Here is a 27,041-nt window from a genome sequence, read left to right on the forward strand (position 1 = left end):
TCTACACCAAACTGCTGAGCAAAAAGGAGCGTGCAAATAATTTACCTTACCTAGATAACAATTGGTTGAAATAAAGCCTAGTTAGTATACCACTTGTCCTCTGACCAGCTAGGGTTTAGGACTATTGAAAAATAAAATTCCACAACAAAATTACACCTTATAATAATTGTCTACCGAGGGATCTTAATCGGTTAGACAAAAAACATTAATATCTCCAACTGAAGTTCTACAATGAATAAGTTCTTTACCTTCTCCAATAGATGAATAAAACTGCCTATTATTTTATGTGACAAAATGATTTAGCAGAAACAGTTCATGGGCCAGCCCAAGAATACAATTTTTGCAAGGGAATTGTTGATGACTCTTTTCACAACCCATGCAAATATTTCAAGTTACCTTCTCCAAAACTTCTTCATTTCAGATATTGATGGGTTCTGCCCTTATATCCTACTACTTGGTTTCAACTAGTATCTAGAGGTTCTGCAACTAAGAAAGACATTGTATGAACGCATTGATACAAAATATAGAAATATATACAGGTTTTATTTCACGAAAAATAAAAAAAAAACACTCAAGATCGTAGAAAAATAAAAATCTATGGCTTTAAGATGGCTTTACAACACCTCAAGATCGTAGAAAAATAAAAATCTATAGCTTTAAGATGGAAACACCTACATGAAAACAATTATGTGAATCTTACTTGAATTGTAACTCAACTTAAAATTAGTTACATGAAAAAAAATTGTTAGACTTACTTGTCTTGTGACTCTTTGCAACAACCATGAGCCGCCTTTGGAGAACTGATGCCATGAAGAGGAAGATGGCACACATACCAAACATGACTATGATTGGGAAGGCATTGACCTTTCATAAAGAAGAAAAGAAAGAAAATTTTGAGTGATTTCAAAACTTTTAAATGGTTTCGAAAAAATTCCATAAAACATTCCAAAACAAAAATTTCCTTAGTTAAGACTTATTAAGCTTCATTTATATACAACACAATGCTTCTTCCCAATGTGATATCCATATGAAAAAAATGTTATTATAAGGTCTTGTGGCCTTACATTGTAAAGCACAACACAAACAAATATGTTCAAAGGTATCTGGAAGAAGTTCATAATTGTGCTCCTAGACTCCTCAGGAATGTATTGTGATCGCATTTTCATAATCGAGGGCCAGAAAATTCCCACATAGGCCTAAAACACACAAAAACTATGTTGGAGACACCCTCTTGATGTAATGCTTCCACCTTTTTTTGTGTTGGGCTCTAAAATGAATTTCTCATAGCAAGCGCACAAAATGTCCTCAAATCCACAGTATGCTGATGTTTCATATAAATAAATTCTATCAGAAGACACAAAGGAATAGTAAAGCTAAGACATACAGTAGTTATGAGAGGAAGGAGGAAGGATCCAATGACAACAAGGAATACAATCTGCATGTAGCTCTCCGCCTTGACTGCTTGGCGAGCTAGGAGTCTAGAGGCAAGGGAACTTCCCAACATTGAAGACAACATAAATGTTGCAAATATGAACCCATGAGGAATATCCTGTTCATTTGGGCTCAGAGAAGGTGTCCAAAGAAATACAAATGTGTACATTGAACCTTCAAATAAGGATTGTATAGCTCCCAGAATTGTAATCTTCTAATCTACTCAACGAAATGAGCTTCATAACTTTCGAGACTCAACATAAGGAAAAAATCTATCATCATCCATCTATTGGACATACAATTCAAAAATGGAAAGATACTTGGAGAAGATAAGAGATTAAACACTTACCTGAAGCAATAGTTGTGGTAGCACCTTTGAACTAAGTAAGCAGATCCTTACTCTTCCAAGGATCTCCATAGTTATATGTCCAAGTGGAGAATATAATGGACATCGTTATAGCTAAGAAGCATGTTGCAACATCAAACAAAGAAACTAGACCAAAACCTAGAGTGTCAGCAAGGGTATTGGCAAAGAACCCAAAGAAAATTGCTACAAGACCATTGCTAAAGAATATTATCTTTGAAAAGGTAAATGATAACTAGTCTAGATCAAACCCCCTCTACAAGAAACCAAAAACATCTCGAGTCACAAGAATATCATAGCATGAGCCCTGCTAAATTTTTGTATATTTTGTTCTACAAAAGGTAAACATTTTCTTCAGATTTTAGGCGAACTCCAAAAACACATTAATGAGAGAGAGAAACTACAAGCAACGCAAAACCATTCTAAATGCACCGAGTCATTCAACATTTCTACATGCACCTAGTGTAAACATGTACAAAGCAAAGAAGAAGAACAGATAAATAAAACCCCTAACTCTAGCTATTATCTGAAGGATGTAGGAATAACCTTGTTGTTGAGGCACATAATAGGAATTGTGGTCAAGGGTTCCATAGTATACTTCACCAAATACACATAAGAAAAGTAGAAATAAAGGTTTAAAAGGGAAATAAAACCACTGAGGAACCCTCAAAGCAACCAAAAGGAAGAAGAAGGAGAACAAATAAAAACCCCTTTATTATACCTTAAGCAAAGGTTATAGCCCACATGAAAAAGCCGAAGAACTTCTTTGTATAAGGGTCAAGGGAATGAGAAACTTTGGAAGGAAAACTTAGTCAAGTCATTTAGAAACCCAAGAACCCTAAGCTAACCTAAAGCCCTGAAAAAATTCCCAATTAGTGAGCAAGAGAGTATTACAAGAAAATTAGATGGGTGTTGAAATAAATGAAACCCATTTAAACTATCTACAGTAAGCTATGTTGTAAGCTATGTTGTTGAAGGTTCTTGACAAGATACATAGTGATGGAGTCCCTTCCATCTATTCACATCCATGAGAATTTTTTAATATGTCGCGAGGCCTGCAATGGAACTTCTTCGTTAGAGAAGTGCTCTTGAAACCTTCCTTGAATACAGGAGGGGGGAAGAAGGAGTCTCCTTGCCTTCCATGCATTTCTTAGGGACATGGGGCTTCAAGGGTTTGTCTTTAGATACAAGGATTATGGACTCTAATTTTTCTTTGACAAGTCCTCCAACAGTCATATGTTGAACTTATTATTTCACACTCTAATATGAAAGGCTTCCCATAGGCAAGAAATATCTAGTGGAGCTCCTGCGTTGGGTGTGTTAGTATGAACATATGCTTTGATCATGGGGTCTTGGTTGGAATTCTCGTCGACTAGGTAAAGCACATGAATATTGTTGTCGACAATGGTCGGGGTGTTACAAGTTTCATCCTTGGATTCGCTGCTCCACGAGATTATGACAATGATCTCGTAGCCAAAGATAACCATCCCTTTAAATATTAATGTAAGCCTTGCCCTCCACCTTATCCATCTTGTAGGTTCTGATGAAAAATATGAAAAGATAAATGAGACAAGTGTTAAATACTCAACAATTTTGTAAAAAAACCCTTATCAAAAAACAACTATCGGCATAATAAAAATATAAAAATAAATACAATTATACAATTAAAAAAGTCGAACAAACCAACATTATGCATATTTGAAAATAGACAATATTATATATAACAAGGTGTTACCATTATGGTTAGGTTCAGACAAGAGTCCACAATCCATATTCTCTAGCAATATAAAATTTTATTTTTTTAATATAATTAATTATTTTTTTTATTAACTTTAATTTTCATGCCACTTTATATTGTGATTTGATAAAGTTTTTAAAGTGTGGTAATATTACAACAACGCAATTTTTAAATATTACATAGTTTATTTAACCATGTAAAAGTGAAATACATATATTTTCTATTGAGAAGATTATATGTTTTATACAGTGGGATTTGATAAAGTTTTTAAAGTGTGGTAATATTACGACAACTCAATTTTGAAATACTACATATTTTATTTAACCATGTAAAAGTGAAATACATATATTAGAAGATTATATGTTTTGGCCTTAGTGGAGTGAATTTTTTATTTTATTTTATATATATAACCATTTGCATTTGAGGAGATTATATGAAAACAAGGAGCCACTGTTGTGGCACTAGTCCCTGCCGGTTAACAGAACAGTTTGGTCAGTTATTATTATGAGATTTAATTTGCATTATTATGAGAGCTGGTTTCCATTACTAGTGTGTTGTAGGCATGCTTACTTGTATTAAGATTTAATGAATTGGATGCCCAATTGTTGTATGAACTTTTTGACTTTATGCGAAGAGTGAAATATAATGAACTTTGCCTTTGTTAAGTAAGAATTGTCATAAATGTCATTGAACTGATAAATCCTTGTAGTGTTGAGTTTGTATTTCTTAAAATAAGATTAGTTTTAGATATAATTTTCCAATGTCTCATGATTTAAAAAACGCTTAGATTAATAATTAAAATATAATAAAATTTAACAGTGAATCATAGAAAACTTGAGGGAAAAAAACTATAAAAGCTAATAATAATGCATTATAATGTACGAAGAATTAGAGAGTGTTAAAGTAAGTTATGTATTTTAATAACCACGGGGTATAAAATATATTTAAATGCATAATAATGAATTATAATGTACGAAGAATTGGAAAGTGTTAAAGTGAGTTATGTATTGTAATAACCACGGGGTATAAAATATATTTAAATTCATAATGAATGACTTATAGGAAAGTGTTAAAGTAAGTTATGTATTTTAATAACCATGGTGCACAAAACATATTAAAATAATAGGAAGGTGTTAAAGTAAGTTATGTATTTTAATAACCATGGTGCACAAAACATAGAATTTTCTTATTTATTTACATTTGAATATTATGGAAATATTCATAAAATGATAATGACCAAATAAACATTATTATGAATATAAATTTGTTAATTAAATTTGCGGTGGAGAGTGTTCAATATTTACATAGATCATTCTCGAAGGTCAAAGAAGAACTTAAGCATTTAAAAATTATAGTTATGGAGTCTTGAACCCATGATTGAAAGATTACATATCTAGTAACATGTTTGGACATAAATGATACCATTCAGGTTAATCTCAATGATTGAGGAATTATTACATGGTCAAAAGAACAAAAGATATATTTATTTAAAAATATTGTTTATCATAACTTTAGTGTGAACTTTAAATTTGTCCAATTACTAATTAGCAAAGAAAATAAACCTTGCATATAATTTCTAATTAGTAATTTGTTGCATCTAATTAATAATTTGTTGTCATGCAAAAGGACATGACTTTTGGCTTTTTTTATAGTTTTGGGTTAGTAAATATACCATCTAACTACAATAATAAAATAATTTTGATAAGTTTATTTTATAAATTAAAAATTAAAATAAACAAATTAAAATTAAAAAAACATTTAAACTTTACGAGTTGAAATCTAAATTGATCATGATCTCCAAGAAAAAATTCATTATCTTTTGGTGTTCTATACTCTTCCTTTCTGTAATATCATAATATTCAAATTAAAAAATATAATTTATAATTTAAACTGATAAGCTAATAGATTGTGTAATAATATATTGAATATATATAAAAATATATATTTTTTACACAGAGAACATTGGTTTTGGAGCATAAGCAGTGGCAGTAGAATCCAAATTCAAAATATAATCCAGTTCATGTTTATCAAAATCATTCTGTCATTTTTGTTGCAAAATACATTTATGTCAAGTCAAAGAAATGGCACTTTATAAGCTGGATAAAGAAGTATTCTCAGTACAATGTCAAATTTTGTGCTGTAACATTTTGTCATTCTGTCAGTACAATGTCATTCTGTCAGCAATCACAACACTTCATTCCAAGTCTCCATGTTTCAAAAATTTCAGTTGAAGGGGATCCCATGGAATTTGCAGAAATTTATTCTTCTTTATATGAGCTTAGCTGCTGAATTTTAACAACATCATTTCCAGACTTTCCTAGAATGGCTGCAACTGCGCGTTTAAATATTACAACTTCAACTGTAGTTTTTGTGATAAGCTCACCAGCGGATGTGACACTGCCAAAGGTGATATACAATGTCAGGTACATTAGTACAAAAATGGTGATCAGCAAAACCCCCATGATAGCAGCAATCGACAAAGTTTTGCAAATCTTGTGTACCTTCCAAATCCGGCAGAACTCCCTTGACGAAGAATTGGCTCCTCAAACTCAGAGAAATTGCCAATACTGTTTATATCGCGATTTGACTGAATTTTGAAACAAAGCATATAGTTAGTACTACAGGGGTTGGTGTTTGCAGATAGATTTATGCTTAATTATCTTAAATAGAAATTTAATTGCAGCAAAGAATGTGCTTTTATTCTAAGAAATCAAAATCAAAAAGTAGCAAAAGAGGGACAGTAGAGGAATTCTTGGCAAATGTTGGAAAATGTCGGAGGGAAATCAAGAACTGCATACAAAATGGGTGCACTTGTTTGCTGTGGAGTGCCTGAAATTTCAACCACTGCTTCAGATGTTCCTAGTCTAACTTCAAGAAGATTAACTTTGGCATGAGAAACCTGACCATACAAAGGAAACATGATCAGTAAATAAAGGGTCTTCATAGCAAGGTATCAACAATTGAGCTTGAATCACTAGCCATTTAACACATTGTTATTTCCTCTAGCATTAAAGCTAAATTTATCATTAATCTCATACTGGTGCCATGTTATCTCATTGCGGCGAAATGTGGCAACAGTTTTAAATATACAGAACAGGTCCCGTAAAAAATTGATCCAGTACAAATACCAGAGCAGAAATAATGTCGAATAGTTGATAACAGTCGTCAAAGACAAAAAACCTTGTTTTAATTAACAGTGGATGAAAATAAATAAAAATGTTTAAACAAAGCTGACCTTTGATGACCATGGGGCTGGTGAAGACTGCATAGTCGGATAGCTTGATGATGAATGGCCAGAATCTTGAAACGGGATGCTAGAAGAGAAAGATGTACGAGGAGAGCGGTATTCAAACCTTGTTCTAGTACTTGATGGTGCCAGAGACGAAGAAACCATAGCTGCAGTACTGTACTTGTCATGGTTTAAATTTTCTTGCAGTGTTGAAGTTATCTAAACTAAAGGTTCTCGTGCAACCCTTATATCATGTACAAAGTGCCAAAAGCTTGTTTAACATTAAAAAGAGTGTTTGATTGACTAAAGCTGTATAAGAGTAAGAGACATCCCTAACATGACTTGTCTAACTTCAAGGAGATTAGCTTTGGCACGAGAAATCTGAATATACAAAGAAAACATGATCAATAAAGGATCTTCATAGCAAGGTATCAACAATCGAGCTTCAATCACTAGCCATTTAACACATTGTTATTTGCTCTAGCATTGAAGCCAAATTTATCGTTAATCTGATACTGCTGCCATGTTATTTCATTGGGGCAAAAGAATATTCAAAATAGAAAACTCATAAGGTATACAGGAACCAGTATGCGGCAACAGTTTTAAATATACAGAACAGGTCCTGTCAAAAATTGATCCACTACAAAATTCTGAAAATGACAGAAACTGCCATTTGCTAAAATTCTGAAATTGAAACATGATACATTGAAGCATAGTAGAGCAGAAATAATGTTGAATAGTTGATAACAGTCATCAAAGACAGGAAAAACCTTGTTTTAATCAACAGTGGATGAAAATAAATAAAAATGTTTAAACAAAGCTGACCTTTGATGACCAAGGGATTATAACCTAAGTCGAACCAAAGTTTTGGGGTGGAAAGGTTTTGGGGTCTTATTGCGGGTTTCACATTGTTTGAGGTGAATGGCAGGCTTTGGCTCAGTGTTTGACGTTACTGCGGTACACATGGGAGTCCTTTTCAACGCAGACGGATGTACATTCCCACGGCTACATACGGACATCACTAAGCTGGAGTATGTATGTGCCGCATATTGTGTTTTTAATGGAATGTATTATGGTTTGGAGAAAGGAATAAAGGCCTGCAAGTATTTTTCGAGGGCCTTCTAGAGACTTCGTTAACCAATTTCGTCATTTGCACATTTCTTGTTTTTGTTTTTGGGTGGGAGTGTGAGGATTTTTATAGAAGCTGTCCTGTTTCTTCGAAGCCTGAGCGAAGTCTGGCTAGCTTTAGCTGAAGAAACCATTGGTACACCGTTGTAGGGTTTCTTTTTTCTTCTTTTGGGGTGAAACTGTGATTCTTGGTACAGATTGAGCGGCAATCTTTTGTAATTTGAACTGTTTTTGCACATGAAGATCTAAATAAATTGGGGTTCATGGGTATTTAGATTGAAGCTGGAGTATGTATGTGCCGCATATTGGCTTTTTAATGGAATGTATTGTGGTTTGGAGAAAGGAATAACTGGACTTTTCATGGTTTAAATTTTCGGGCAGTGTTGAAGTTATTTGGACTAAAGCTTCTTGTGCAACCCTTATATCACGTACAATGTGCCAAAAGCTTGTTTAAGATTAAAAAGAGTATTTGATTGACTAAATCTGTATAAGAGTAAAACACATGCCTAACATGGCTTGTTGCAGCTTTGCAATCTTGACGAGATCTCTTTTGATTTGCAAAAACAATTTATTAGAAAGTGAGTATTGTATATACCTGAACCAACTGATCAGTTTCGAAAGCACAGCGAGGAAGGTCTTCTCTTTGTAATATTCTAATATTGGCAGCTGTTGTGTGCCTCATATCAGAAGTCACTACAGCACCCCTGCCAATTAGACAACAAAATTTTAAAATAAGATCAAGTTGCTGAAAGGTACTTTATCATATGCAATCCTATTACTGGTTACAGAACTGTATCTGCCATCAAACTTCAGATTCACACTAACTAGTTAAACATGACAATGCAGAAGGAGAGATCAAAATCGTGAGGCTACAAAGTCATAAACTTCTGGAACAAGGCTTGCAGCGCCTGCTTTTCAATGAGATCTAATACAAACATTGGCTGAAAATATTCGACAGTGCTAAGGATGTAGGCAATTATGAGATTGCCATTGTCTTAGTATACAACAAAGGGGAAAAATGGTGCAAGAAAATGCAAACAACCGACTAGAAATTTTAGGCACGGGTTTCATAAAAACCTTTAAGTCCCCTTGCCGAAGTACTCCAAAGGTAGCTTCTCCATACACGACACTGTGTGTGAAGTGGACTTCAAATCATATAAAAAATGAAATGGGTTGAGGTAAACTTACTGCTTTGAAATCCAGCATTGAGTGCGAGCAAGAATACCAATGGAATGAGTGGAAGCTACCAGAAATGTATATCGGCCATTGTGTTCTTCGTCCTTTGTAGATTGGAAACCATGTGACCATTCTTCAGATTCTAAATTGCAAACCATGTCAGCACTCTTCAGATATATGGCATATTCAGATGGTCTCTGGGATAAATTCTTTCCTGGTAGTGTTGGCAGATTTTATGCAAAGCAGTTACCCTGTAGCATTCGTTTCGAAAATATAACTCTACATTTGACTTTGAATCAGATGTATTTAGGAACATGCAAAAAATTTAAGCAAATTGTAGAGGTAACAGTAAACAGAAACTTAGGTAAAATAAAACAAAACCTTTCCATCGCAAAACTTTCGTTCGAATTAGGTTATAATGCTATTATAATGAAAAATCATGTCGGTCAAGCAACAGCCAGCAATTGATCGATCCCATATAGTCGCAGGGAGGTACTAATAATACCAAATGCGTTATGCCATAATTCCATTTTCAAACAACATATATTCATTTTAAAGTCCATATAGTTTGGTGCTATTTATAAAGTCTAGCTTCAAGCATGTTGCAGAATGCGTTCGATCTCAAATACAAGACAGAAACACAAACAGTACAAACAGACATGTATAAAGACTTTCTAGCTCTCTTTCCTGAATCGTTACCTACACTATGCAAGAAACAAAAACTAACATAGCATTCAGCCATAACATAGGAAGAAACAGAAATGAGTAGCCGATTCAATATACAATTTGTCATTTAACTTGAGTGGATAATAAGTGCATGTTTAATCAATCTATGGAATCTTTGGTCTTTGCATTCAGCAGCTGTAGATACAAAATTATTGCTCATCTGATGTTGCATTTGCTGTATTCAATGATATAATTTAAACCAAACATGGTACTTTTTAAGATGCAGCAAAAATATAAATAAAAAAGGTGGCAAGACAATCTCTGGTTGTCAAGCTTGAAGCATGATGCAGAATGCGTTCCATTCGAGATACAGAACAGAAACAGAAACAGTACAAACACAGATGCATAAAGACTTTGTAGCCTTTTTTCGTCAACTGTTGCGTTACATGTTCTTTGTAAATGAGTCAAAATTGCAAGTCAAATACTTGTATTACAGTAAGAGCATAATATGAAGAAACATATTCATATTACTTTTGCATTTGTTCTGGACGTGAAGGCCACCATGTTCCTACATTTTGTAATCTGTATAACAAATAGTTAGTTAGAATAAAATGATAACATTGTAAATTGAAGAGAGGACATATTTGAGACAAAACATGTTAAGGAGTTATGTGAACTAAAGCTTCTTGTGCAACCCTTATATCATGTACAATGTGTCAAAAGCTTACTTAACATTAAAAAGAGTATTTGATTGACTAAAGCTGTATAAGAGTAAAATACATCTGTAACATGGCTTGTTTCAGCTTTCCAATCTTGACGAGATCTCTTTTAATTTGCAAAAACAATTTATTAGAAACTGAGTATTGTATATACCTGAACCAACTGATCAGTTTCGAAAGCACACCGAGGAAGGTCTTCTCTTGGTAATATTCTAATATTGGCAGCTGTTGTGTGCATCATTTCAGAAGTCACTACAGCACCGCTGCCAATTAGACAACAAAATTTCAAAATAAGATCAAGTTGTTCAAAGGTACTTTATCACATGCAATCCTATTACTGGTTACAGAACTGTATGTGTCATCAAACTTCACATTCACGCTAACTAGCTAAACATGACAATGCAGAAGGAGAGATCAAAACCATGAGGCTAAAAAGTCATAAACTTCTGAAATAAGGCTTGCAGTGCCTGCTTTTCAATGAGATCTAATACAAACATTGGCTCAAAATATTCCACAGTGCTGAGGATGTAGGCAATTATGAGATTTCCATTGTCTTAGTATACAACAAAGGGGCAAAATGGTGCAAGAAAATGAAAACAACCGACTAGAAATTCTAGGCACGGGTTTCATAAAAACCTTTAAGTCCCCTTGCCGAAGAACTCCAAAGGTAGTTTCTTGATACACGACACTCTGTGTGAAGTGGACTTCAAATCATATAAAAAATGAAATGGGTTGAGATAAACTTACTGGTTTGAAATTTAGCATTGAGTCCGAGCAAGAATACCAATGGAATCAGTGGAAGCTACCAGAAATGTATATCAGCCATTGTGTCCTTCGTGCTTTGTAGATTGGAAACCATGTGACCATTCTTCAGATTGTAAATTGCAAATCATGTCAGCAGTCTCCAGATATATGGCATATTCAGATGGTTTGTGGGATAAATTCTTTCCTGGTAGTGTTACCAGATTTTATGCAAAGCAGTTACCCTGTAGCATTCGTTTCGAAAATATAACTCTACGTTTGACTTTGAATCAGATGTGTTTAGGAACATGGAAAAAATTTAAGCAAATTGTACAGGTAACAGTAAACAGAAACATAGGTAAAATAAAACAAAACCTTTCGAGCCCAAAACTTTCGTTCGACTTAGGTTATAATGCTATTATAATGAAAAATCATGTCGGTCAACCAACGGTCAGCAATTGATCGATTGCATATAGTCCCAGGGAAGGACTAATAATACCAAATGCATTATGCCATAATTCCATTTTCAAACAACATATATTCATTTTAAAGTCCATATAGTTTGGTGCTATTTATAAAGTCTAGCTTCAAGCATGTTGCAGAATGCGTTCGATCTCAAATACAGGACAAAAACAGAAACAGTACAAATAGACATGTATAAAGACTTTCTAGCCCTCTTTCCTGAATCGTTACCTACACTATGCAAGAAACAAAAACTAACATAGCATTCAGCCATAACATAGGAAGAAACAGAAATGAGTAGCCGATTCAATATACAATTTGTCATTTAACTTGAGTGGATAATAAGTGCCATGTTTAATCAATCTATGGAATCTTTGGTGTTTGCATTCAGCAGCTGTAGATACAAAATTATTGCTGATCTGATGTTGCATTTGCTGTATTCAATGATATAATTTAAACCAAACATGGTACTTTTTAAGATGCGGCAAAAATATAAATACAAAAGGTGGCAAGACAATCTCTGGTTGTCAAGCTTGAAGCATGATGCAGAATGCGTTCCATTCGAGATAGAGAACAGAAACAGAAACAGTACAAACACAGATGCATAAAGACTTTCTAGCCTTTTTTCATCAACCGTTGCGTTACATATTCTTTGTAAATGAGTCAAAATTGCAAGTCAAATACTTGTATTATAGTAAGAGCATAATATGAAGAAACATATTCATATTACTTTTGCATTTGTTGTGGACGTGAAGGCTGCCATGTTCCTGGATTTTGTAATCTGTATAACAAATGGTTAGTTAGAACAAAATGATAACATTGTAAATTGAAGAGAGGACATATTTGAGAGAAAACATGTTAAGGCATATGTTGATGTACCTTCCATTTGTTAGTTGACATGTAATAGCTCACTATCTTCATTGAGTGTGAACTTGCTCTGAATTTTGAAGTCACGTAACATGTAAACAGTGGTAGCTTTCTGTTGCAAATATGTTTCATATGACATTGATTTTAAATCAGGAAGTAAGTCATGTAATAAGGGCTCCCTGATAATGCACTGGACAAAGTTATTTGTAATGGATTCTATTACAGCATTTATACAATGCTTGTAGAGGAAAGGGCAATTATCATTGCATTGTGAACAGAAAATTGTTGCATTGGCTATTGCTATGGATGAATTCACTGGGGAGTTACAAATTGCACAAACAGGTTCGAAAGGAGTTGAATATGGATTTGTTGCGATCAGAATACCTTCGACCTATTTATAAAACATTCAAGCGTTAATTTACATTATTACATGGCAAATGCAAAGGCAGCAAAAACATTATTATTGCTATACTTACAACATAGGTAGATGTAGTTAGTTTTCTGAGATTGTTGAGTGCATCTGTGTTAAGTTCAGTCATGAACGTTGACTTCGATGCTCTGAATATTGTTTCTTTTGTGTTTACCTTTTTTGTTAAATTTTTGAAAAGGATGAGCGGAAAGTGTCCTTTTTGCAATTGTTTTTCCATTGAAAGGAAAAATTGTTCATATGTGTCAAAGAGTTGCAACTGCAAAACAAAAATTGTTATGTATTGAAAAATACAAAAAGTAATATGCAAATACATTGTTCGTATGCATTGAAAAATTGCAATTGCAGTAGACAAATTACAAAAACTATAGACAAATTACAACAACTATATATTGAAGTGATGCATGTTATCTACTGAAAATTAGCAATAAGTAACATCTGAATACATACAGTTGCATTGTCGTTTTCAGAATCTCCATCTTTGATATGGAGTATGTAATGCAATCCAACTCGTTTGGCAAGTGTAACGGCGGCAGCGATTGTGCCAATTGGGTACATTTATTTTTTGTTTGCAAATTGCCTAATGGTTGTATTGGGAATGAAGCAATATTCTTTGCAAACTTCAGGTACAGTTTCTATGATACTTGATTCATTAAGCAAAATTATTTTGTCACAGTCACCGCGATCATAAACAGTTTTAGGCAATATCCTGAAATTTGTAATTGAGATGTTGTTGCCTTGCAAAATTTTCTGTTCATGTCGCTCCACCAAATGTGCAGGTACACTCAACGTTATAGTCATCATTCCTTGAGCATCTGTCAAATCAGCTCGCAATACTTGACGTGATTTGTTTGCTTTATCAAGGAATGCAGTATAGACAACCATTATGTCTCCAACAAATAGCTGCCCAATTTTACGACTATTGAGATCTTCAATTGATACTTTAATTGGCAGTATCTGTTTTTGCCTATTAAAATTGCTTAGTTAGAAATTGCTATAAACATTTGTAGAATAGTATGTTTCTCCTAAAGACTGAATAAGTAGAAATAGATTAGAGTGTTGTGTTTCATATGCATACCTTTTTGATGTATCATTTTGTACATTTGTTGAATGAAGTTTGGCTGCGATTGTTTCAGTTGGACTAACACAGGCAAACGCACAGTTCAATATGATGTGGATATTATCACATGTATTTTGTGATAAGCAATCAATAAAGAAATTGTGATATGTAACCTGTACATGTCTTCTTGCTGCATTGTTTGGGGGGACTTACTACTAGTGCTTTCTTCACTCGTCCAAGATTTTCTAATTTATATACATTTAAATATAGATATGTAAAAAGAGAAGATATATATAGTAAACATTAATCTGATATATATACATTTAAATATAGATATGTAAAAAGAGAAGATATATATAGTAAACATTAATATTTTAAATAGAAAATAGCATATTTGTATAGTTGTCATACATACCTTTTCAAAGCAAGTGGTTGGTTTGCCTTTTCTAATTGAGTTATGCGCTATATTTCTTCAATTGTTTGTTTTCCTTTTTCAGGATTTATGCTATGTTATAGAATAGCAACATATATTTAGTTCAATTTGAAAGAGCATATAGAAGTAAACAGTTAACAAGGAACATTAAAACCATAGAACCATACATATGTAAAGATAGAATGCATATATAGTAAACATTAATATTCTAAATACAAATTGGCATATTTGTATAGTTGTCATAGACATACCTTAGTGAACATTATTATTCTAAATACAAATTAGCATATTTGTATAGTTGTCATAGACATACCTTTGCAAAACAAGTGGTTGGCTTGCCCTTTCTAATTGGGTTATGCATTCTATTTCTTCAATTGTTTCTTTTCGTCTTTGAAGATTTAGGCTATGTTATAGAATAGTAACATATATTTAGTGCAAATTAGAAGTAAAAAGTGAACAAGAACATTAAAACCATAGAACCATACATATGTAAAAATAAAAATAGAATGCATATATAGTAAACATTAATATTCTAAATACAAATTAGCATATTTGTGTAGTTCTCATAGACATACCTTTGCAAAACAAGTGGTTGGCTTGCGCTTTCTAATTGGCTTATGCATTCTATTTCTTCAATTGTTTCATTTCCTTTTTCAAGATTTATGCTATGTTATAGAATAGTAAGACATATTTAGTGCAAGTCAAAAGAACATATAAAAGTAAAAGTTGAACAAGAACAGAAGATCCATAGGAAAGGCAAAAAGAATATACTCTGTTTGTTTATGTTGCATGTTGTTGTTCTTTTTTCTTGGTCGTTCTGTTCAATTGAAAAGGGTTTTACTAGCAGAATCTGCATCCATAAATAGATGAGGTCATATCTGCAAATTTATGATAGGATACTTGTGTTGGTTAATTGAAAAGGTTGTCTTTGGCATAACTTGCATTGATCAATACAGAACGCCATATATGTAAATGTACAATAGAATGCATAGTATGTATGTTGTTATCATTTCGTTTAGTACAAAAAGAATATTGTAGTATGCTTTAGTAAAATAGAAATGGTAAAACCAATGAGGTATTGCAAAAATGTCAAAATTTGCAATTTTGTAAACTGTTTCATGTGTATATCATAGCTGAAGGACAAGAGATATTGTATCATGGTCAGACCAATATGTATCCAATACGAAAATTCTATATTTTATATTAGCTAGATTTGCCCAAACATGGTCAATCAATGATTTGTGCATGCTATTAGTTTTGTCAACTAGGAAATGAAGATTGTAGTTTTGCATGTAGGTTTCTAGCTGCTTTGTTTTTTGATTGCAATGTACCATATCAATATTGAAGTCGCCTAATATAACTATGATATTGTTTAGATCTAAGTGGTATAAAGCTTTTGCAATGACATTGAGGATATTGTTTAGGTTTGCATGTGGCGATGCATATATATTGAGTATTGCAATTTGTAATGTGTGAACTTTTATTTTTGCGAGCAATGCTTCTACAAAGCAGTCTTCAAAATGGGTATGTTCAAGGATAATGATATTTTTCTTTATCAATATCATTACTCCATGCTTAATGCAACTTGAGATGCAATTGAAATTTTTGAAGTATTCATTTTCCATACACAGCAACATATGTGTTTCTTGTAAGCACAAGATATCAGATTGCATTATGTCATAATCATTGCATACGTCAGTAAGATGCGCATGAAGATTGCGAGTGTTCAATGAAAGAATAAAGATGGATCGCAATGATTGTATTGATGAAGAGTCATATTCTAATTGCCATTTTGCAGTGGTTTGCAAACGTTGCATTTCACAATTTACTTTTTGCTTGACCTTGAAATTATTGTGTTTAAGAGGATTAAGCAAATACAATGATTCTATGTTTCTGACACGTGATAGTGTTTTGTATACTAGGCCATGCACTTGTACTCCAGTAGGGTCGAATGCAAGCCTATCCAAGGTTAAGCCTTGTGATCTATGTATTGTGCGTGCACATGCAAGTTGAATTGGAAATTGTTTTTGTATTTTCAATGGGGCCATCTTTGATGTCATAGGCATTGCTTTTGATATTCGCAATATTGGTGTCCAATCATGTGCTATCTCTGAAGTATACAAATGAGCTAGTTTTCTAGATTGTCGATGACCAATATTAGGGTCATGGAACTTAATCCATAGAACATCGACCTTATCTGTATGGGTATATGCTTTAACTATTCCATCTGCACCATTCACTAGCCCATCTGGTGCATCATAATTGCAAGCATACATTTCAACTAACATGTTCAACTTTATCAGAAGGTGCGGAGGCAAAATAGCCGTATGTTGATGGGTTGGGAAATTGTCGTTATTCTCCTCATTTTCATCAATTGCATTAATTAAAATTTCTTTGCCAGGCATCAGCATCAACATTTTCTTGTTATGCATTGCAACATCTTTGTTTTTGTAAAATAAATAGGGAAATGTTGGATCATTTGGTACAGGGTGCATGCAACTTGTATTCATGTATGTTATATCGTCAGATGTTTGACAATTTGTTCGCATTCTATTTAACACTGATATGAATCTCTTATTTGTTTGTCGCATCGTCATATGCAATTGGAAGCACTTGACATTATCCTTCTAGAAATCATGTGTTATTGTTTGATTGTTGATTGTTGGTTGTTCAAAAATAAGAGAGTCTTGAATAGGTTGTGCTTGATAGAAATCACCACAAAATATGATGTCAATGTTCCCAAAGTATTTTGTTTGGACATGTTTTATGTTTCTGAGTCTATTGTCAATAGAATATAAGAACCGACTTCCAATCATCGAGATCTCATCTATGAAAGCTACTTGCAATTCTTGATATAGCTTTGATAAGTTGTCCAATACTTCTTTGCTCAGTGAGAACAGTTGAGACTTGTTAAAAGGCATTAGCAATGCAGAATGGATTGTTGTTCCACCTGCATTATATGCAGCTTTTCATGTGTATGCTAATATTAGACCTTTTGGTTTCATAGGATCAGTTGTGTTTTGTGAATCATAAATTCGTATAAGCATTTGGAAAATCGCTTTTGCAGTGAGCGTTTTACCTACACCTGCTCCACCTGTAATCAAAAGGTAAATTGGTTCCTTGGGGTTTTTTTTTTTTTTAATTGCAATGTCTTTTACAATTGCTTGTTGCTCTTTGTTCAAGATTCTTCTAAGTTTGTAATATTCATTGTTCTCCATTAAAAATGGATGGGCAGTAATTTGAAATCCAAGATTGATTTTTTTCTTCATTTCAAATTGTTTTGGAAATTGCAAGTCCGATTGCAAATCATATTCCTCATAATGGGAATTGTTCTCCTAGTTTTGCATATTCATTTGGTTAGTATTCAAAGAACTAATTTGCTCATTTGTTGCAGTCTCTAAATCACCCCATGTTGGATTGATGTTATATGTAAATTTGGCTTCATTGACTTGAATTGTTTTTTCATGTAATGTATATGCAGAGAGCCATGTAGGCAATTCTTGTTTCAATGTATCTTCACAATTTTCAAATGGCATATATAACAATAATTTCTCTCGACAGAAGTTTTCAATATCATTGTGTTTGTTATATTTGACAAATCGTATAACATTTGGTTTTTTCCTTTTAGATATGGGTCTGCCATCTTTCTTGTAATTTGATACAAATTCTGCAAGGCAGATTTTGCTAATGGAACTTGGCCGTCCAATGTAGTAGTCAACAATGGAATGGCACATAACATCTTCTGAATCATCAGGTTCTTGTTTCAAAAGAATAGGTGGTTTAAGCATAAATGTGCGTTCATCAACTGGAGACGTGTTTACAAATATACATTCCCTTGAACTACAACTCAATGGCAATGAAAGTGCTATATGCACTGCTTGTTGAGCTGACATTTGCTGTAGATTGAGTAATGTATTTCCAAGTTTACGAATCATTTGCATAGCATCAATTTCATCTTTCTGATGCTCTTTGCGTATTCTTCTAAATGCATTTGTCATAGACTTGTCAATTTTGGTCATATATGAACTACAATATGACGCTGCAGCATATGCATTTAGCACAAATTGTGCATCTGTATTTGCATTCCATAAAGTAGGCATAGCCTTTGCAAAACTGTTATTCCAAATGTGAGAAGGTTTTCATTTCAGGAAAATTGTTGGTTGCTTTATTGTATGTTGTAATAGTTCTATGTACTCATTTTCTAGTAGCCCTATTTCTAGGAGGAAATTGTCATGTGTTATTGAATCATTGTAGTTTGTTTGCTCCAAGAATGCAAAAAACGATATTGATTTCTCTACGATTTTTTTATTTTCTGCATTGGTTGGTTCAATGATCATTGTTGATTTCATTGGTGGCATGGGGAAGTTGTATCTGCAATTTGAATTTTTTCGCTTCTTACAACTTTTTGTATGGTGATGTTTATGCAATTTAGCAACATCTGGCTCCAAATGATCTGTATTAAAAGTGATGTAATTGTCAAGAAACCTCTCAATTTCTGAATTGCTTTCTTTTCCATATATTGGAGCATTCTCTATCCATAACAGTCCATGTTCATGTTCAGTTCCTCTATTTTGGAATTCTGTTACGAAATAGTAATCAGATATTTTTCCAAAGAATGTAGTATCTTGACATATCAATCACTTTATAGCATTAATTCTATGTCTATAGTATTGGCTACATGTGACTGGATATTTTCTTATAAGGTAGTCAATGTCATCATCTTCTAATATATCAATAGCATTTTTATTTGCTTTATTTCTAAACAATGTGACGAGTGTATCTTCTAATGGTTTCCATCGATGTTTTGCACTTGTGAATGTCACAAAGAAAGTTGGAGGCCCCAGTTGTCGTATCATTGCAAATATGTTTTTCCTAATTTGTTCCAAATGATCAGAAGATATGCGAATGTTTTTGAAATCTATGTATCCAATGTCAGACTTCAATAACTTTTCCAAATTTGCTCAATACTTGACATCTTTTGCTAATATTTTCCTGCCTTTTAGTTGTCCTTTTCTTATTCGTACCCATATGCAAGAAAGCACTTTATCAATTATTATTCGCATTGTCTTGAAAAACAAATTTGTTGTATGATATTGGAAGTCACCACTTGCTTGTAACAATTCCCATTGTACAATTTTTTGGTAACTAAACCTATTTGTGATGTCATGATCACGTGCATTGCCATAAAATAATGTTGGAAAGTTCATTTCTTCTGCATATTTGTCCTTGAAAATGCCTAATGGTCGTTGTCCTTCAGCAGGTGCCAATTCAATAATCTTGTCTTGCAAATCGTAGATGCATTGTGATTCTATTAATCCATGCACCAATGTTTCAGTAGGTGTTTCATTATTTGCATCACTATCTGTATCACTTTCATTGTCACTGTTTGAATTTTGTACAATGTATTCATTATTCTCTTGTAAAACATGGGCCCAATTCTCATTTATACAAATGTTGCTAGCTTTATAAAGACTTCTAGAACATAGTTCGTTCAATGCTTTCATGACAATAATTGGACGTACTTTACCTGTTTGGTATGCATTTTTGTATTGCAATCATCTTTTCAATGCAACTGCAATTGTCATTGTATCATTTAGATATTGTGGCAATGCTTTTTGCACAATGTCCATATGAACTGGTACATTGATAATTGATCCTGTTAAGCCAATTTGTGATCGTCTATGTCCCCATTGTTTGATTTGTGCAAATGCAATTCTCAATGACACAAGTCTTTCTTCTAGGTCTGAAAGTATATTTACAGTTGGCAATGAAATGTTACGTCTTATTTGTTCAGGTGTTGCAAATTGTGGTAGCTTTCCATTCTCGAGTGCTTTTTTGCAAGAAACACATATGTTTTCATTGCTAAAGGTCCTATTGTTCAACGTCAAATTCATATGCTTTTCTTGCAAATCTATAGTGAAGAATCTAATATTTTTTGCAAAATGCAATTTGTTGCAAACTGCACATGTATTCCTAGGCGTGTCTTTGACTTTTTCCATATAAATTTGTATTGCATTTTTCTTGCTTGTAATTCTTGACTTCTTATTAGAAAATGGTTTTTTGCATTTGTCATTGCATTTGCGTTTTGTACGTATGAATTGCTTTAGCTTGTGATAATTCAGCCTACAATCCTTAGTTGGTTGCATTTGATCTAAATGACATGCTATCTCAAATGCAATATTATTGCTAAAATGTACTTGAGATATACATTGCTCTTTTTCTAGTATATGCTTATGACGCAATTGATTACAAACGTCATTTGCTTCCATGTGCAGTTGTTGAGAATTGTGAACATATTCTTGTATCATTGCGTGGTAGTGAATATGTGATGTATTTGTCATGAATGACAAGATGTTAACAATATCATTGCATCTCGAATAAGCGGAACTATAATTGACAAAGTTATTAGCAACAGAGGACCATACTTGGATATTGACTTTGAATATCACAGATATCCATTGTAGACAGAATGGTCCGCCTTCCACCTGTCCTTTTTCATATGGCATTGCCATATTTATCAGATATTGTTGCCAGTTGCTATTCATTGTATAGTGTATCGCATCAACTACTAGGTATTGCTCTAAACAATGCAATGCCTCTTGATTCTTATGCATAAGTGCATTGCAAAAAGATTGCACAATGTAAAGTCGCAAACACTCTGCATTGAATTCTGTTGCTACTAAATAGCAAATTGCATTAAAGAGACTGTCACCACAATTAGATGTCACTTGCTTTGCAATTGTTAGTCCATTTAAAAGCATATTATTTGCAATATGCATCCAATGGCTTTCAATATCTTTGCAAATAGGTGACAGGTAGATATTAGACTGGTTGCAAATGCAAATTGGAAACTTTTGGTAAACCAATGGTTCATAATGACCACTAACAGGATTTGCATCATGAAAGAGAATGCAATATGGAATTGCATTTTCATGTTGATTAAAGAGCAAATATCTCGTTTTTCTTGTCAATGACCAAACTGCAATTGATATATCTAGCCATTTAGCTAACCAACGTATGCAAAAGGTATCACTCCATAAACCTCGGTCAGACTCCTTTATATTTGTAGATGCAGAACAACGCATTTTATGAAGATATGTACCAACATCATTAACACCATGTAACTCGTATAGGAAGTCAGGTGCCAGTTCATACTCATATGACTGTATTGCTTCAACGTCATTGTTCTTTAAGCAAAAAAGAAAGTGGTCTATTAACCCATTTCGCAATTCATTTGAAGTATAACGAAAATGTAGAAGCATTTCAAATGAGTCAAATAGACAATCTCCTACAGTATATGAAAATGCATTTAGTCTAAAAAGACCGTTTCTTTTTAATACAATATCAATGTTCTCAGGCAAAATGCATTGCAATCTGAATTTGTAATTGTCAACATCTATTATTTCTTCCATCATTTGCAATTGCTTACCAGAGTTTCCTTTTGCAATTGTCTTGTACAGCTTTGCAAAAAATATTGATGAAGTTAGCAAAAACTGAAGATGATTGTTTTGAACAAAATGTATGTATATTAAAAAAATAGGCTATTGCATTATGTTGCTAAACAAATATCAAATTTCTAGCAAGAAGCCATATTTATAAATAACAAAGAAATTGGAAATGGAAACAATGCAAAGACATAATGAAAAAATGGAGCATAACTTTAAGAATATTTGTGCAAGTTAACAAAAGGAAGCAATGGAAATACAAAATGAAGAAATGCAGCATAACTTTAAGAATATTTCTGAAAGTTAACAACATTGTCAATTGCATTTGTGAAATAAAATAACTGTGAGGCTATTTATGAGTTTTACATAAGTGGTGCACCAATTCAACTGTCAAAATATAAAAAGTATTGTCTCCAATTTGTGCTAGGTTGCAACTCCAATATATTTCAAGTTAAAAATTTTCCTGCTATTCGGTATCAGAGTATGGTTATACTATATGGATCTAAACAGAATTCAAGGATCAAGGAACCCAAACAAGGCATTGAGAAGCAGATACGAGTAGTGCATAAGCATACTTCCATAAGGCTTCTCAAGAAAATCCATCATTATGTGATGCTGGAGGTATGATTCATATAAATGATGAACATGTAATATGTTCAAAGGACAGCTTTGGCAAACACAGCAACAATCTGCATGAGCAAATTGTCCCAAGACTGTTGCCAATTGTGGCACCTGAAAAAAGATGCCCAAAAATTACAGATCTTTGATGATTCACAAATTGTGGTGAATTGGATGAATGGAACAAATTCATTGGATAATTATAAATTTCAGCCTATATTTGAGGAGATTCAACTTGCTTGAACAGAGTATTTAACACATTATCTTTCAACATGTTTACAAAGATAGGAACATGGAAACTGATGGACTGTCAAAAGCTAGATTACACTTGGTAGCACGAGCTTGGATCATTCAAAAGAAAGTGGAAGGGCAGCTCATGGAATGTCTTGACACACTTTTCATATAATCATGGGACTGTTTAAATGTGAATATCTATATGTATATTTTTTTATGGCACTGTTTATGAACATATTTAGGAGCTAATTTTTTATGAGACAAAACTGGTTTCAAACCTGCGATATATGTCAGAATGACCATGATAGGGCTGTCATATTGACATTTTTGAAAACTTTTTATGAAGCAAGATATCTTCTCAGCCATACTTTTATCACTTCCTATGCTTAAGGATATCTCTATATGTATATTTTTTTATGGGACTGTTTATGGACATATCTAGGAGCTAATTTCTTATGAGACAAAACTGGCTTCAAAGCTGTGATATATGTTAGAATGACTATGATAGGACTGTCATATTGACATTTTTGAAAACTGTTTATGAAGCAAGATATCTTCTCAGCGATACTTTTATCACTTCCTATGCTTAAGGATATCTGTGAAATGCAGAAACATATATAGTAAATGTAATTTTGTTTTCATAATAAAATTATTTTTTCTCTCTGAGGAGAATAAGGTAGTTGAACATCATATCAGAACCAATCTGGTTATAACTAGCTAACATGAGATTTTAATCTAAGGTTTAAATAGACAAAATGTCTTGATACATCATTATATGGAGCTAGTTGGATGCATTACCCAACTTCTACTTGTTGGGATCATCTCAAATAATATTATTGTTATGATTATAATAATTAATAATATTAATATTAATATTAATGTAAACACAGAATAATCACTTTTTTATAGTATTAATAATAAAAAATATAATATTGCTATTAACAAGACTTCCAGGGTAAATTGACATCTAACTTTAACATGGTCAACTGTTTGTCTAACATTGTACCTTAAAGTTAAGATATAATTTGCCAACATAAGATAGTACAAATCATTAGAATCGAGAATAATTCCTTAATTAATTATATGAAGTGATCTGAAACTGGAAAGTTGAAACATATGCCAACTCAAGTTGTCTGCAGCACTCACGCCAATTAACATGATCGCAATACATCCACTTTGCCATGGATGATAAAAGTACAAAATGGTTATGCGGAATGACCCCTTCTCAACTACAGGGTTTACCCGGACTATGGCAGAAATATGTATTTTGAAATAGCAGAAGAAATACCAGGAGGAACTATTAAGAGAAAAAGATAATTAGAACACTGAAAGCATAAGGATTTTATTTACAAAATCATTTAACACTAATTTCAAGCTTCAATCTAAATACCCATGAACCCTAATTTATTTGGATCTTCATGTGCAAAAACAGTTCAAATTACAAAAGATTGCCGCTCGATCTGTACCAAGAATCATAGTTTCACCCGAAAAGAAGAAAAAAGAAACCGTACAACCCTGTACCAATGGTTTCTTCAGCTAAAGCTGGCCAGACTTCGCTCAATTCGTATAAATTTCCACGGATCTGAATTGTTCTAAAGTTTCGAACAGCCACGGAAACGCTGTAGAAACTTCTAGATCTTTGATACTTTTCGGCTTCGAAGAAACAGGACAGCTTGTGTAAAAATCCTCACACTCCCACGCAAAAACAAGAAATGTGGAAATGACGAAATTGGTTGACTCGCATGTCGTATGGCTCGGCATTACAGAAGGAATTTCAGATATTTTTGTTTTCTGAAAAGCGCAGTAAAAATCACTTATGGAAAGCAATTTCATTCTTGCATATATGGTACGAGGCCAAATAAAAATTACTTTCGATTTGGAAGCAAACAATGATGCTAGTTTATTAAAGGTCAAAGTGCAAACCATAACAGGTGATGAAGCCTACATATTTTAGGAATAAACCCAATTGGGTATGTTCGGATAAAACACTTGAAAATTCAATGCCCTGAGCCTGCGATTTTCACTTAGGAAAATGAAACTCTTATGCTCGGCGATTTTTCATTTGGCTTTGGTCAAAAACCCTGAATAAAACTCTTTTGAACAGAAAACTCCCATTTACTAAATTCAACACCCTGAGCCTGCCATTTTCAGTTAGTATGGCTTGGCCAAAAACCCTAAATAAACATTTTTAGCGAACAAATACCCAAATAAACACAACACCCATTCGCAACGGTTCCACTAATTTACATTTGTGGATTTAACCACCAAAACTATTCGATATTCACAGTCGGTGACATGCATATTAAAGGAAGAGTTATTTCTCATTACAGGCTTTTGAAGACAGCACCCATGGCAATTCTTACCTGGACTTGAAAGCAGGTAATGCGCTTTTGCAGCAAATGCAGAGGAAACTCGTAGCTCGTTCTGCGTAAGGGCTAAACAGAACACTGTCTCGGCTTCCACTAAAATGATAAACCCTAGCCAATTCGACAACTCTTAAACAGGTCCAACCTGCAATAACAGAGGTAATTTCCGTTACCTCGATAATAAATACAATAGCCATTTGCAATGCTTCCCATAATTTACATTTGAACATTTAACCACCAAAACTATCCGATATTCAGAGTCACCGATTCTAACCTGGACTTGAAACCAGGTAACGCACTTTTGCAGCAAATGCACAGGAAACTCGCAGGTCGTTCCGCAGAGAGAAGGGTTAAACAGAACGCTCTCCCAGTTTCCACTAAAACGATAAACCCTAACATGCGCTTTTGCAGCAAATGCACAGGAAACTCGCAGGTCGTTCCGCAGAGGCTTTTGCAGCAAATGCACAGGAAACTCGCAGGTCGTTTCGCAGAGAGAAGTTTGCCAAACTCGCAGCTTTGGCAAACCGCAACTTTGGCAACTCGTTCTGCAGGGGTTAAACAGAATGCTCTCCCAGCTTCTACTAAAATGATAAACCCTAACATGCCGACACAACAGCGCCATGCTAGTCCCCAGGTGTACCACACTAACGTCAAACATTGAGCTGAAGCATGCCATCTGGTACTAGCCACTTAATTCCTTACAGACGCATTCACCTCGAACGATGCGAAGCCCGTAATAAGACCCCAAAACCTTTCCACCCCAAAGGGACTAAAAACTTACAACAATGTATATCGCGCAAAATTAGAGATAAAACCCTACCTACATTAATACAAATAAATATTCAAATTTTATTATAATAAAAAGAATTTTAATGTTATTTCAATGAAAAATTGAAGATATACCTTCGTTGTCAGTTTTTACTTTCAAATTTGAAAAAAGAGTTTCATCATTAATAGTTATTAATTATGTAATTAATTTCATTTGTAATTATTTTCTAATAGAGACAGCCGTAACATACAAATGTATCAGTATTAAAATCTAAACAACGACGATTCCAGATTTGAATTCCAAAATAATTGAATGAGAGAAAAAATATATATGAGCCAATACGGCTTAAATATCTATATTTTTTAAAACAATCACGGAGTAACTCGACTATAAACCTAGAGTAACTGGACCATAAACCTACACAATGCAAAAATTAAAAGCCTAACAAATTGACAAAAAGCAATTAATAGAAAAATTGACAAAAAGCAATTAATAGAATAACGTCGTACCTGCAACGAAGCCGAGGGTTCGAATTCCTTCTCGTCTAGACCATATTCATGCACAACCCAGCCTGTGCGAGTACCATGAGAAACAAAAGCGTCTTCCAGTGGCCTTCCAGTAACCAGCTTCCGTCGCTGGGTTTGTTCTTAACCCGTTTGGATACTTCCTGTCCCTTGGGCTGAAAAAATACCATTCCAGATCGGTTCCTGGAAAAAAGGACTTCTCTGTGTATCAGAAGAAATACCAGAGATAATTAGAACACTGAAAGCATAAGGATTTTATTTGCAAAATCATTTAACACTAATTTCAAGCTTCAATCTAAATACCCATGAACCCCAATTTATTTAGATCTTCATGTGCAAAAACAGTTCAAATTACAAAAGATTGCCGCTCAATCTGTACCAAGAATCACAGTTTGACCCGAAAAGAAGAAAAAAGAAACCCTACAACACTGTACCAATGGTTTCTTCAGCCAAAAAAGAAGAAAAAAGAAACCCTACAACGATGTACCAATGGTTTCTTCAGCTAAAGCTGGCCAGACTTCGCTCAGCCTTCAAAGAAACAGGACAGCTTCTGTAAAAATCCTCGCACTCCCACCCAAAAACAAAAACAAGAAATGTGCAAATGACGAAATTGGTTAACGAAGTCTTCAGAAGGCCCTGGAAAA

At 33.6% G+C, this 27,041-nt stretch overlaps 2 pseudogenes; both read right to left on the minus strand.

Moving 5' to 3' along the window:
* Positions 1-417: 417 nt before the first annotated feature.
* LOC149165025 (uncharacterized) lies at positions 418-1,898 on the minus strand (annotated as a pseudogene).
* An 860-nt stretch (positions 1,899-2,758) lies between these two features.
* Positions 2,759-25,726, minus strand: LOC149165026 (uncharacterized; annotated as a pseudogene).
* Positions 25,727-27,041: the final 1,315 nt, after the last annotated feature.

Source organism: Pinus tabuliformis, chromosome 5_1 (genome assembly GCF_031772625.1).
Source record: "Pinus tabuliformis cultivar Carrire ecotype Pingquan chromosome 5_1, CPIR1, whole genome shotgun sequence".
NCBI lineage: Eukaryota > Viridiplantae > Streptophyta > Pinopsida > Pinales > Pinaceae > Pinus > Pinus tabuliformis.